Raw genomic sequence first — 15,467 nt, forward strand, 5'->3', positions numbered from 1 at the left:
AGCTTTCTTATTGTAAGAGAAATAGCTGCTGTTTATCCTTAACACCTTCAGGGAACAAGCTTGCCTCTGGCCTGCTTTTGGAAAGAGCAGAGAAAATGCTCTTTTAGCCCAGAGACTGAACCCGCCGCATGGCTCCACACCCTGGGATTTTCAGTGCCGAACCTAGGCACATGCACCCAATAAATGCAATGTGGTCTTGCTCAGACACCTCTGGAGGAGAGCAGACTGTGATGTCCAGCACCTCTGCCACCAGAAAAGTGCCAGAACAAAATTTAACCTGAAGGTGGGATTGAGTAAAACGCCCTGCAACAAAGAAAGGGTTAAAGTATTTAGTCATCCTGATTTTGCAAGGTATTTGTCTCATGCTACAGTAGCCTCAAGCACTTTCACATTGGTGTTTCTTATAAAAAACAGTACTATTTACTGCAGTCATCTTATTTGTCTTGAATGCTAATTTTTTTTCTAGTAGTCTCAGTTTGATTGTAGCTCCAATGGGAAGTCTGCAAGCCCATGGGTTAAAAATGTAATTAAATACTGAAGATTTCAATAATCACATGTAATTTTATTAGGTGTCCCTCACAATCCAATTTCTGCTCAGCGAGAGGGATTCTCGCTTATTCTATGCATAAGTAATTATGTATGAGAATTAGTTTATATCTTCCGTAGAGATTTAATCCTTCACCTTTCCCCCAAGAATGAAAATACAAGAAACCCCCAAAAGATCATCTCTGAATAACATATTACTCATGCCCATGAAGTGAAGTTTGTTCAGAAATATTAAAAAGAGCCACTTCAGATGAGCAAGGACTGAGGATTGTGAGTTATTTGACAGTACTCGCTGACATTGCTCTCACATTTTTTTCACACACCGAAATACCCCGCATCCTTTTTTAGGGGCTGATAGATGATTCCTAAATAAATTTACTGGGATCTTTTAAGTTTTCTAGCACTTGAAAAGCTTGCTTAAATAACTCCTTAGCTCCCCTAGTGTTTTTCCAACCTGGTTATGCTGTTCACTTGCCTCCATCCCTCATGCATGTTAATGCTGCCATTTAAATTAAGAGGTTCTGCTTGTGAAATCTGCTTGTGCCGCTCATGCCATAAGCTCTGAAAAGCTGCTTAGGTGCTGTTGAGGTGAAGATGACCTTGATGAACTCTTTTTCTCCTGAAAGAAGCTATAGTTAATTATAATTTCCTCTGAAACCTGTTTCAAGATGTAATTGGCTTTTTCCTGTATTCTGAGTCCAGTCAATTGAAGTTAGTTGAAATGCTCATTTTTCTGAAAATAGTCACCTTTTCTTTACCATTTCAATGTTTGGATTTATTTTCCTAAATTTTATTGGTTTTGTTTGTTAAACAAGCTTTGACTGCAGGGATCTGCAGAGTGATCTGCCAAGGTTTACATTTCAACAAGATCTTAGTCTGACAAGGCAGAAGTCTAAAGGAGAGGGTGAATCTGGTGTCATCACAAAGTATCTTCTCTGCAAGGTCTGCACTTACACAACTTGCTTATGAAATAAAAGCATTACAGGACTTCTTATGTATAATTCTACTACTAACATGGCTGTACTCATGTCTGGTTAATCCTCAGGAGTACCTGTTAGTATACAAGAGGTAGATGAACAGGTCACTTCAAAGCCCTGAATCCGATGTTTAAAGAGCTTTCTTGAGCCTTTTACAATCCCATTAAATAGGAGGTGAGTATTAGGCTGGAATTTTTTCAGCACCCAGTGAAATCACACTGTGAGCAGGTCTGGCAATAGATCCTCCAGTGATTTCAAATATTTTTTCAGGAAGAACAGCATTTTTTTAAACTTTTTTATTATGCATACCATGCTATTTGTACCCTTATTAGTCTACCAGCAGCTTGCAGTTTAAACACCTTATCCTGAGAATCTCAGTGCTATAGGCTTCAAAATGACTGAGTTAATTTAAAAACAATTATAGAAATCTATGGAAACTTCTTTTCCCCTGGGAAAAATGTGATATGTTTGGAGTAGTCAAATTATCTATCTCTGTAAAGTGAGCTTTAATTATATGCGTGGGTGAAGTTATAATAACATTTTAAAAAATGTGATTGTTTTTGTTCCTATAATTCTTATTACAATAATATGGTAAGGTAATGGGTAAGAAATGCCATCAGAGGAAATTTCTGACCTACAACTAACGTTTGTCTTTGGACATGAACTGTCCACCCATCTCTTGGACAGCTTGGAACTTTTTTGATCATATCACAAATGTAGATTTACTCTCTCAATCTGAAACCTCTTAAATGAAACATATATTAAATCACCATCCAAATTGTTAAGCACGGTTTAATCTTTCAGACTGGATTCTCTCTAGAACTCTCTGACCTTTGTGTCTCCTAAAACGCTTAACAAATAATTAATGATTAGTCATCACAACAGAAGGTAATTGCTTTCCAGATGAGTCTTTTACATCATGATCCAATATTGTAGAGCATTTTTCTTGCAAGATATACCTGTACTCCTCATTTTTCCCTATTGGATGGTGTTGCATTATATCTACTTCTTTTCAGTCTTGTGAAGATCTTAGTGATTATCAATCCAGAGCAGGTATTTCCCTGACATGAAAAGGACTAACTGTACGCTTAATCATCTGTGTAAGTATGTGCAGAATGAGAGACATAACTGTTTCGGTCTGGTTGGAAATCTAGTACTTCATAATTGATGCTGACAGGAACCTATAATAGCTACCCTTTACTGGGAATTTAAATTTTAAATAAAAAAGACTTAGTTTACCAATAATATTATCTCCCTTAAATCTCATAAAATAAAATATGACTTTCAGTTCTGTAGCATAATATCATTTTCCTCCTTTACATCTGTTACCTAGATTTCCTACCAAAAAAAAAGGCAACTTACTGACTTTCCATGTTTCAGGTCTGCATAAAAGTGGACTATATCCACTTAATATGCCTATCAGTGTGCTTGATTTGCTTTTATAGGCAGAACTAATGTTTAACATCTCATTGTTAATTTATAATAAAGGGATATTTTTACTCCTTTATCTTTTGATAGATTTAACACTATGTCCTTCATAATTTAGTAGTCTATAACACTGCTGCTGAACCATTTGTGGATCCTGCAGTTTAATCACAATATACCATCAAGAAAACTATAATGAAGCCAACTGATGTACTGAAAAGAATCAGTCTTCTGACAATGAGGCAGTGTAAAGAAAACACACTTCAGCTGCTGCCACTTCTCTCATTGAAGTTAGCATATTCTCCTGCAAGGTTATTTGATTTTTAGCAGATAACATGCAGTCCAGTTAATTGTCCATATAAAATATACTGATTTCTTGGACAGAAAGAGTGAGCTTTCATCATAATCCTTTCATACAGTAAATGAGACAGAAAATGAATTCAGCAACAATTCTCTTGTCCCTTGTGCAGGTATCCCAAGATGTTGTTCTTCTAACATTGTCTACACTAACTTCTAACATTGTCTACACATAGTGTCTACACTGACACTATCAATCTTGTCATCCTGTGATCCTTTTTTTTACTGAGACCTTGACCCAAAATAAAGATATTTTAAGTTTGTACAGGCATTGTTCTTCTGTTTGTATGAATGTATATTGCTCTAGTCCACATTTTCTATTGGGCAAACAAAACAAATATTCTCATGCTAGATGTAGTTGAGTGAATTTCCTAACTCAGCAATGACCCTAAAGTATTTGCAGTTAAATTAAGCATTCTGGTCCTGCTACGAGATTACTTTCTAGTTCTAAAAACAGGACAATGGACTGCTGAATATCTTTAAAAATAATTTCATGTTTTTTTTCTATTCCAGATCTTTAGTGCAATGGTTATCGCCCTTTTCACCTGGAATAGGAGATACTCACTGCTCTTATGCAGCAAACAACAGGTAACAGCACGTAGAACAGATACCTGAAGGTGTCCTAAGTTCACCCTAGCTTCACCTAGAATTTCCTCAGTGATGGATGGAGCCGTTACCAGCCCAAATACCATTCCCTTTCTGCTCTTTTTGGTTTGCCTATACTGTAATTACAAGCCAAATTACAGCACACTCCTCTCAGATGTTCTGTTTTTTCTTGTGTATAACAGACCAGATCATATTAAAATAATGACCGAAGGAACCATTCTACAATTGCAATTGTTTAAAGCTGTCATATGTTTCCCTAATGAGTTACGAAATGATTTTAATCTAGTTTATACAGGCAAAAAACAACTTGTGTCTGTTCAAATAACTACCCCACGGCCAAATTAAAATTAGTTGTAGATGTGGCAGACAGTAGGGTTTAGCAAAGCAGGTGTTTATGCCCCGAGTAAGCCCTCTCTAAGCCTGAAAAGCTTCAGTGGACGTTGTTAAGGGGGTTAGTGGATATTTTTGATGCCTGACAAAAATATCCAGACAGATATTAGACTGTGGGATTTAGAAGAATATGCTTCAGCTAAGGAATATCTGTTTCATTCAAATATTTCAAAAATAATTAACTATCCAGTTAGTAACAGCCATACTAAATAAGATCTATGAGTTCTCTGAAAATAAATAAAGTTTTAATACATCCTGTTTATAGACATATATGTTTTGGACTTATGATAGTGAATTCCCAGTTCTGCAACTGAACCAGCATTTGAATCAGGAACTAGAAAAATGAGCAGAACTGAATACTGTATCACTCCTGCAGTACATCAGCGCTTGATTTGTTTTTGTAACAAAATAGAGTATAACTTTGAAATTTGGAAATTTTTCTTATAACTTATAGTGCAGCATCATTTTTTTGTTATGATGTTTTGAACGAGATGAGATGTATTAATGTTCAAAAAATTAAATGTTTTGGTTTTTACTTATTGAATATTTATTACTTTTTTCATATATTAAATTAATTATTTTCCATAGTAAACTGGTATTTGGGAATCTTCATTTTTCATTCTTCCTTGAAATCTGGGTAAGCACCTAAAAGTCATCTACACTGCATGTGGGAGAGACGTCATTCTTGGGAGCACAAGCAGGTGGGTCTAGATTATACCTCACCTAAATCAGTATGCTAATAGGAAAGTATAAGGTAATGATTTATTGCACAGACATAAAATGAAATATTTGGCTTATTATAAAAGAAAAAAAAATCTGATTTAGGGTACATAATTTTATTAAAGATATCAAAATTCTGGGAAAACTTATTGAAATGCTTTGATTTCGCTAGATGAAAGTGGAATTATCAAGGTGTGAGGGTAAGTCTCCCTGTTTTATGGAAACTCGTAGATCATCCCCACTGAGAATTCCCCTTTCAGTGTAAAACCAAGAAGGCTGGAGTCTGCGCCCTCTGGTTGCAGACTTTAAACCACATTTCCTCTTCCTTAGATTTTAACTGCGCCCGTGGAACAATTTGCACCCAGCAAAACAGTCCTCTGCACAGTAGGAGCATGTTGTGTTTCATGCATCCAGAGCAAGACGGATGGCTCAGCTGCATTGCAAAAGAACGCTGTCCTGAGGTAATCAACTCCACTATTTGAAAAGCCTCTTTTTCATTCTTGTTAAGGCACCGCTTTCCGGTCCTTAGCTTTCATCACATGTGCTGTACCATGGATTTGGTCGTCTTTGTATTCGGCGTAGGGAGGAGACTCTTTATGAAGGAACAATAGCATCAAGAACCATCGTGCACAATCACGCTGGGATAATTCTTGCACGGTGGCAAAGCTCAGTGATTCACTGCATCTCCTGCCAAAGGCTCTGAATCAACGTGAAGCAACCAGGAGCAGTCATCCCACCCTCGTTTCATCCTAGAACATTCCTCAGGCCCACACCAAAGTCTTTTGAAAGCACAAGGTTGGCAGAGCCAGCGCAAGCTCTTGTGTGCTTCAATCCATGGGTGCATTTGAATAGTGAGCTAACTTAGCTGGTACCTTCTGTGCAGCTCTTGTGAGTCCTGTTTTGTACTCACTAACATGCAATTGTGGGAACAAAGAGAAAATTAGGACACTTCCAGCATTGCTGCAGTTATCAGAAATGTAGCAAATGAAATAGCTCTGGGCTATTGAACCCAGCCAGGAGCCTACATCCCACAACCAGCTACAACTCAGGGTGCTATGAAAGCTCATTAAAATCCAGTGGAAGCAGCTGTTCATATCTGACACCTTAGTGAGGTAAATTGGATGAATTCATTGTCTTCTTGGAGATCTGTACAGCAGGTGTGCTAGTCACAGCAAGCTGCTCTACTCAAAGGTGTCTGCATTATGGTCTTTCATTGGGAATCTTGGGGTTTGGATTTGCCCTGCTCGAGTTCCAGTGAGCTAGTATTCTCAGTAGACGCTCTTGGTGCACAGAGGTAGCTTATTCCCCTTCTAAATTGCCCTGAAAATGCTCACCGTGCTCATGACATTAGCTTCTATGGGAGATGAGCCCTAGAGTGAGTGTGCTGCTCAGCTGGTAGCAGGTACCCCACAGCAAGTGTAAACTGCAAGATAAAAACCGCTGCCTATGAGGCAGCTTGCTGAAAAGCAACATGTTTTGCCCAGAAGGACTGGCAGTCTGATATTTGGGGTGTCTGACACTTCATATTCACATTATATCCCTCAAAAAGATCAACATGTACCTTTCAGGGTTGATAACAAACAGCCCCTCTAGTATTTAAGCCGCACACCCCTTTTGAAAAAAGTTTCAGGTTTTCTGCGATTCTTTAATTCTCAAATGCGTCACCAAAGAGAAGGTTCAGTATTCCCACAGAAACCATAGATACTTCTGATTTACAGATTTCCCCACCCTTGGAACCAACACACTGACATGTTCTGCTTCAGGCACTGAAAAGCTCAGCGCTGCTCCCTTCTCTCTCTCTCTTTTTTTTTTCCTTTCTTTTTCCCCTAAAGAAAGTGTTTCCTGTCAAATTAATGTTCCCAATTACAAGTAGATATAATCCTTAGTGATTACCTACCTACCCTAATTGATTTTCTTGTTCCAAAACCAATGCAGGGTGTTTGAACAGACAAACAACAATAACAAAAAAGCTCTAATTTGCTGAGGTGTATGGAAAACACCTCCAAAAATACTAGCCACCTTTCTCTCTCCCAATTACTACCCTTCCTGCTTTGAACAATTAAAAATGACTTGAAAAGATTTTGAGTTCCAGTGAGATTTAACCACATATATGGTCTGTTGGTCCAGGTGGTCCCTGTGGAGCTTCTACTGGCTCTGACTGATATGAGCTAGAGTTTATGAAGTACATTGGGAGACTAATTCCCAGTTTCAAGAAATTGGGTGCTAGTTTTCTGACTGATAGAAATGCAGGGTTTTACATTTCCAAAATGATGCTTTGTCTCCAACAGTGTCCCATTTTAGTTCAGAGGGTTGTACAAGGAAACAACCATGTAGCTGCTAATAAAAATAGGATTTTAGCTAACTAATCCCCAAGTTATTTGCATCCATCTTATAGTTAGATTAGTCAGAGCAAATTTGGCAAGTTAGTTAATGCAAGACTTCACAGGAACTCTTTTTTTTCTGTTTGTTTCTTCATGTTTGGAATTTTACCTGTTGGTATAAGATTATAGCAGGCCTCTGATGTTCTAGGAACAGCATAGTATCAGTAGCAAATAGTGAGCGCTGTGTTCACTAAGGAAGAATGGAAAAAAAACCAATTTCTTCCTTGATGATTTACACTAGCACACAAATCAGGACTTCTGCCACTACCCCAGCACTGCTGCACCTCATCCTCCTTCCTTACATAAAACCTATAAACACTAGGATCGGATCCTAATCTTGGGGTATCACTCTACTAACTTGAAAGAAGATGAACTGATCTAGGCAAAAAGAGGATTTTCCCTGTACTGCAAAAGGAAAGAACATAAATGGCTCACAGAAAGGTTTCTGAGCAGCCTCAACATCCTGGCCAAAGCCCCTCACCAGCTGCGGACTTGACCAACATCAATCCAGAGAGATGTTTCAGGTGGTAGCAATATCCTACAGCAGCCAAGCAAGGTGACAGAGACCCTCAGATACTGTTCTTTACCAGGATGGAAGGGTTACACAATAGCCTGCTGGCAGAAGATATCCACACAGACTACTGGTTATGCAGTAATTTTTCAGTGTCACTTAAGTGGAAATCACAGAATCACAGAATGGTTGAGGTTGGAACCAGTTGAACCAGTTGAACAGCACTAGGCCCAGTACTGACTCCTGCAGGACACCACTGGCCACAAGCCTCCAACTAGACTTGGCCCCATTTATCACCACCTCTCAGCTCTGCCATCCAGCCTGTTCTCAGTCCACCTCACTGTCCCCTCATCTAATCCACACTTCCTGAGCTCCCTATAAGGATGTTATGGGAGACTGTGTCAAAAGCCTTGCTGAAGCCAAGGTAGACAACATCCACAACTCTCCCCTCATCCAGCCAGCCAGTCATCCCTTCACAGAATGCCGTCAGTTTGTTCAAACACAACTTCCCCTTGGTGAATCCATACTGACTACAATGCAAAATTTAGGGTAATGCAAATGCAAATTTTAGGGGAAAACCTTTGTGCTTGCAAATTATTCTTAGCACTATTGTCTTCCACAGGAAAACAAAGTAGGAAAAACATGACTAAGGGATCATAGAGTAGTACTGAAGTTACAAAATCTTCAATATATCTCCCAAGAGATGGTTTTGTGTGTTTAATTACAATGAAAGCATGCAAACTGCTTGCAATGGAAAGTAGGAAGGAATGGTAAGAAACCAGGCACTCTGCATGGATTTCTGTCACATCTATGCACATATCAAAATTTATCAGTACCAAGTAAAAAGGGCACTTTTTAATCTAAAAGATCTAAAATAGATGTGCAGACATATTTACCCCACATGCACACACAGTCGTACATTTAGCGTACAAATACTCCATTGTGTGTAGTTCCTTAAAAGAAAACATCCTTGTTTCTGAAATGGATATTCACCTAACTTCCGTTAAAATTAAAATGAGAAACAACCTGTCAGAATAAAATGGAAATGTCCTGTCAAATTGCTATAACTTTTATCTTAAATGTTCTATTAGTTATTTAAGCTTTAGTTCTTTTTTACAGTTACATTTAACTTTTACAGTCTGTTACATGCATTCTTAGTGGAAAACTAGAGTGCCCAGAGATGGGTGTCTCATAATCACCTCAAAAGGCACTGTCATCAACCCTGAATATTTTGGAGAGCTCCTGATTGAGCTCTGGTGATGTGCAACACTCATTATACTTTTTGATACTTTTGATATTTGTTGAATTATAGAATGGGACAGAATTATAAATAGCTTGCCCTGGAAGCTGGAGGGCAGGCCAGCATTTCTCTTACAATAAATAACAATTTGTATACAGTGAAGAAAAAAAAAAGAGCCAGGAAAGTCATTAGTATGTTTAAAGCATAGAGAAACAATAATTCTACAGGAGCAGTGCTACCAAGCACCACCCTGGTTAAGACAGTAATCTGAAACAATCTCCTAGGAAAATTAGGGGGAAGTGGGGATACAAATAGCAAGTGATTAAAAGCCTCCCTGCATCATGGTCTGGGTCTTCAAATCATGTGTAGCTTAGTTGTGAATTTGATAAGATCCTGCTTTTCCAAAGCATGAGCTGTGAAGCAGGGAAGTAGCAAGGAGGCAGTGATGCATGGCAGGGCAGAGGGCAAAGAGGCAGTGGTAGGAGCCTCTAGAAGATGTACTTAACAGAAGAGGTACAACTGAACATAAATTTGGACCTGGACTTGAGCTACCTGCTCAAGTAAGGGAGAAGTGAGATCACATCTCAAAATATTTTCTGCACGTTGGTAAAGTGTCATCTGCTTAGGAATACATTCTGCTTCATTTGCATTCCCCCTTGGGTTAGAACTGAAATTACGAGTGTTCTTTTGCAGGGGATGTGGATTGCATACAAAATAAGCACACATGGCTTTCTCTTCAATATTTATTAATTAATTTTCAAATGGCAAATATTAACATCAGTTTTAATTTATGTGTTGCACAGTGGCAAGTTTGCATTGTGGAATAGAATAGAAAGCTTGGTCTTTTGGTCATCAGATTCATATCCTACTGAGCTAAATAACTACAAATATAAATACTTATATTAAATATCTTAAGCAATACATGAGGCTGAATATCTCTTGTTTATTTAGTATTGACAATAGTAATTCTTTTTTTTTTTTTCTTGTTGGACATTTATTTCCACATCTGTTGGAAAATTAAAGCCAAATTATTAATATGCTTTCAGTCCAAGCAAGGGGAAGAAGAAAGTACAGAGTGATCGCATCACTAATAGATTATGCAAAAAAATCTGAATGCATGTTAAACTAGTGGTTTTTAACTGAGTAAACTAAAACAAAGTATGATAACACCCTCTGGGACAGTATCATTTTTGTGTGTGTGTGTGTGTTACCTTTCTTTAAGAACACTAAATGTTTTACAGCAGCCTTTTTTGATTTCCCTGTTTTCAGACACGGAAAGTATTGATATTAGGTTCCACTCACCTCGCGAAGCAATTTAAAAGAAGCCCCTTGACATGATTTGTGTTCCTGTGGTCAATTGTTCTATTTTCTCCAAGAAGGTCATTGCTAAGACAAATGCCTGAAAGAAATCCGCTGTCTTTCATCATTACATTTTCCTGAGCTGATGGATTCCTACCAAGGGGAGCTTTACTCACGCTGCACTGAGAGAGGCAGGCAGAGTCCACTGTGCATTTTTACCACTTGCTCTGTGACTCATTGCTTTCTAAAACCCAACTCTGGTGGGAAGCCAGGTCTTCAAAGTACTGGGTTATCTTCCACTTCCTTTTCAAAGAAGAGGTCTAATGCAAGATCGGATTTGAATTTCCAAATTATTTTTTGTTTCCCTCCTCCTGGCTGAAAAGCTAATGCCAAACTGGGCATAAATTGAAGTTAAACAAGTTCTTGATGCCACCTTCGGGGCAAAAAAAGAACATTTCCTTATTTGTAAAAGCATTGCATGGTTTGGTGGAAATCTACAATAGATCTACAATAGCAGTAACAACATGGCAATGTTGATTTGTACTTTCTAAGCGCTTTACCACTTTGTATGTGGAAATGCTGAGTGGCTTCTTTTTTTTGAAAGAACGTGAGCTTTTAATTATTGCATTAACATTGTCAACTGTCAAATACTTTCAAATAATTTAATATTCCCAGTCTCCTTACAACCTGTTTATTGATATTCATGAAGTGAATCCCCTCTTGAGATGTCTAGACTGAATGTCAATATGGTTTATAGATGAAGACATGGTTTATAGATGGAAAGTATTAATAATTGAATCCTGAAATTGTTTAATTTTACTTCAATAAAAGACTGGGCAGGACGGAGACCAATATGCCCTTTCACTAAATTGATGCACAAGTGAGTATGGAAGGACAAAATCATTTCAACCATCAATGGTTAAAAAAAAAAAAAAAAAGAAGTAATGGACTTGGGAGACATATTTTAATAAATAAAACTATTTACCTGAAATCTTTTTCCTGGGTGAAATCCCTTAACCCCTTGTATGACATGAATAAGGATACCGCTTTATTGTTCCTCTATGCACTAGACATAATTCTTGAGGACATATTTTAATCTTCAACCACTTCTTGAATGTCATATCAAAAGAACTAGGGAGATACATCTGTCCAAGAATCACAAGAACAATATTTAAGCCCCATGCAGGAATAGCAGGATAAATATTTTTTCTCCTGTATTTTTCATAATGTCACAAGAGTTGATCATCATACTCCCTTCTATCCTTATGAATTATGCTTATCCAATAATCTAATCAGGATGACTAAAGACCTGGGAATATCTGTGAGGGAGAATAGTAGTCTTTCAAACATGAGGGAAAAAACTTATTTGATGAACAAGCACAGAACAAATTCAGATCTAGAGAAAGGAAGAGATATTAGCCAGTAAATCATATTTATTTCAGAAATGTTGGATCCCAAACTGTCAGCAGTCTTCCAGGGAAACCCTTCAGGTTGTACCTTACTTGTCCATGTTCTCATCTCTATATTTTAAATATTATTTTTGAGGATTTATTGTTCATGTATCCTCAGTCTGACCCAAGCCCACTGAAATCAGCACTTTCTTCCTATTAACTACGATGTATACTGCATCCAGGTTCTCAAGAAATAACCTTTGTTAGTTATCATAATGGATACTGCCTATTCAGGCATGTAGAGTTCCTGCACTGTCCTGATGTGCCTCCTACCTGCCATCTCTGAACACTGGGATTGGATCCCTGGTACATTTGACTCAGAACACATCACCCGAGCATACAAGTCCTTGTTTTAGCTGGGACCCCTAGGATGAACAGTATGAACAGTAGTCAATCCAAGAAAGAGTGACTCCGTTTTACATCAGAGTGCAGCAAAGCTTTTCATTATTTCTTTCTAAAATATGAATCCCTAACATTACCAATATGAATCCCGGCAAACATCTCAGAGCACTATATCTTTTACCTATGTGTTTATAGCTTAGTGAACAAAAATTCTGTTTGAGTCTTTCTGTTATGCTCAGATGGCTGACTTCAGGAATAATGTCCTAGATAAGAAACAATTATATTTTTATATCCATGAGCAACAGAGACTTTTGTCAATGATAATTCTTTAATTTAATTGTTGAATCTAATCTCACATCAGCAGACAAATAGATGGTATGCCCTAACATTACTGCACTGCTGTACTAGAAATGTCAGTGTTTTAGTATCTAATGAATCTTGAGACTTGCTCCACTGGAAGGCTTTTCCCCACCCACTACTTTCACTGTCCTTTTTATTCCTATCCCAAAATATGAGCATATTTTACTACAATGTCAAAAGTCATCTCAATTATAAAGGAAGAACTCAACCTTGACAAATCGTGATGGCCCATGTTCATTTGAATTACAAGCAGGGTTTTTATTCTAGAGTAAAATGGTTAGGTTATTTTCTAAGATGTACCAATAGGCAATCATACTGGCAACCCAGACTCAGATTTCAGATGTTATAATATTGACAATCATTCATGCTGTGTAATAGAGAAATGGAAAGCATGATATTTGTATATCGCTATGGTTTGACCATATATATCAGAATATACAGAATATATATATATATACAGAATCACCTCTCTGAGTGTGGTTTCTACTTCTGAATAATTTTGTTCCCATTGGAAAATATGAAGTATATTAAAAGATTCTGTTAGAATCATTTTTGTTTCCAGCTAATTTCTATTTCCAACTCTTTCTATTTCTATTACTCATTATTTCCCCTGTATTGGACAGTATTCATATGACTGTACTGTGGGGTGGATCAAGAAACTGATCTACCTTAAAAATTAATACATTTTTTTCTGGTGTTGTTTTTGGTTAGATCAGCCAAGCAATGTACACACTATAGGACCATGAACAAGCAGAGTGTGGTGAGGCACTCAAGCATAAAACAGCATTACAACCAAAGATCAGGTCTCACGAAGTCCACAAAATAAGAAGACCGACATTAATGCCAATTCTGTCCATAGACCAATATCCAATATAAGTTAAGCCACTGGGAATCTTTCCATTAATTTCAGGAGATTTTGAATTTTGCCTATAATAAGTGAAGTGAATCTGTGTGCTGTGATCTGTTAACAAGGCATACTTTCCCTGTTTTATATAATGCATAATAATTTCATCAATCAAAAGCATTTAAGATAAGTGCAGCAATGTGGAGCGTCATGAGAGTCTGAAGTAAATGAAGGTTATTTAGCCTGTGGGGATCCTTAAATTATGACCATCTGTTGGCTTGATGAGAACAGGTGCTCAGCACTTGCAGATCTGTTGAAGCACATGGAGGTTGGTGGAGTTTTGCACTACCTGAAAGCGGGTGCTCGCTTTTCAGTCCACAACTAGCCATGGGCCAGTGGGTGAAGACATTAAATGAATGAGCCAAATACAATCTGATGAAGAGAATCAGGTTCTTCATGAAGCTGGTAACACTCAGGGTTTGGAGAATTTATTATTAATTAACCCTTTACATTTTGGTTTTACCAGTTGATAATTAAGTTAAATTCAGGAAAAGCCATTTTCTTTGAGCTACTGGCGCTCTAATTAGTTGCAAGAAGTATTGGAAAGAATTCCTATATAGTGAATCTAAGTTTACACATCAAATATATTCAGGTAAATAATATACATGGATTTCCAAATTTTCTTCACAAAAGAAAAGATAGAAAAAATGTGTAAATGAAGCCGCAGTTAGCTGAAAACAAGGGATAGTTCTTTAGCTGCAATAAAGTGATATTACTTTAATTTTGTTTGGTATTTGCTGATTAATGTAAAACTAAAGATCTACTACACACTGCAGATGTATCCCTTATATCCATAAAAAATAGGACGAAATCTACTAAGATACTTTAAGCCTATGAATGCAAGTTGCAGGTGAAAGTGACCTTTTTCTGACATAAATGTATTTTTGTCCTATGCAAATTTCCCCAAGTCGTGTTTACTAGCCAAAAAAAAATGTTGGCACAAGCAAACATTAGTTTTAACAGAATTGTCGCATGAGGAGAATAATATGTTGAAATGGTTAAGAAGTTTAGGAAGCTTATTCCAAACCACTAGAAAATTGCTACAATAATTTCTGCAGAATTTATAGTTCCATTGTAGCTAATTTTTCTTTAGACTTTCCACATTATTGTTTCAGCTGTGCTAGTAATTGTAAGGGATGATGTTATAATAATGTAATTTTGGCAAGATGCACTACCATTTAACTAATACATTATTTTCTAAAAGGATTTCTTTTTAGAAACCATATGTTCTTACTGTATCATTTACGTTTTTTTTTTCTTTTCCCTCTAGCCTTTGAATGCAAACAGCAATACAAATGGCCAGAGGAAACAAAGCTTGCCACATAATCTCTTTCCCCTTTAACCTTTATTCAGGACAATCCCTTCATCTCATGCAAAGGCTATTTTGGAGCTATGTGAAATGTTTCTGAGGAAAACCAAAGCAAAGTAAAATTCAGCTGTCACCAGGTTTTCCTACAGATGTGGTATCCAGCCCGTGTTTTGTCAAAGGGCTTAAGTCTTTTGATTAAACTCAAGGATAGCTATGAATGAAGTAGAGCCAATTTACTGTTTTGTATCAAAAGAAAAAGATAAATCCCAGCATATTACATGCTTCCAGCTACAGATTGACCAAAATCTGAACTGTGAATTTAAAGTTCTTGCTTCAAACACAGAAAATGACAGAGCTGAACCCCAGAGAGAGCCCCATCATGAACAGAAGGGCTCTAGGCAGAAGACCTCAGCTCTTCTTTCGTGTTATCAACACTCTGTGAGGAAGAATATCTCCAGATTCCTGACTTCCACCTATGACACTTTTTAAAAAAAAAAAGAAAAGAAAAAAAAAAAGGATATAAACAGAGCCTAGAATCTATTAATTTGAAGCAGTCCTCAAATTTGACTGGTCTTTGCTTTTTGTCCACAGAAGCTGCAAAGAAAGCAGCAATGCTGGTTACCATATACCCTTGTGATATGGACACTTC

The sequence above is a fragment of the Tinamus guttatus genome, unplaced genomic scaffold (assembly GCF_059628265.1).
Source record: "Tinamus guttatus ecotype Peru unplaced genomic scaffold, ASM5962826v1 Tinamus_guttatus_pri_ptg000492l, whole genome shotgun sequence".
NCBI lineage: Eukaryota > Metazoa > Chordata > Aves > Tinamiformes > Tinamidae > Tinamus > Tinamus guttatus.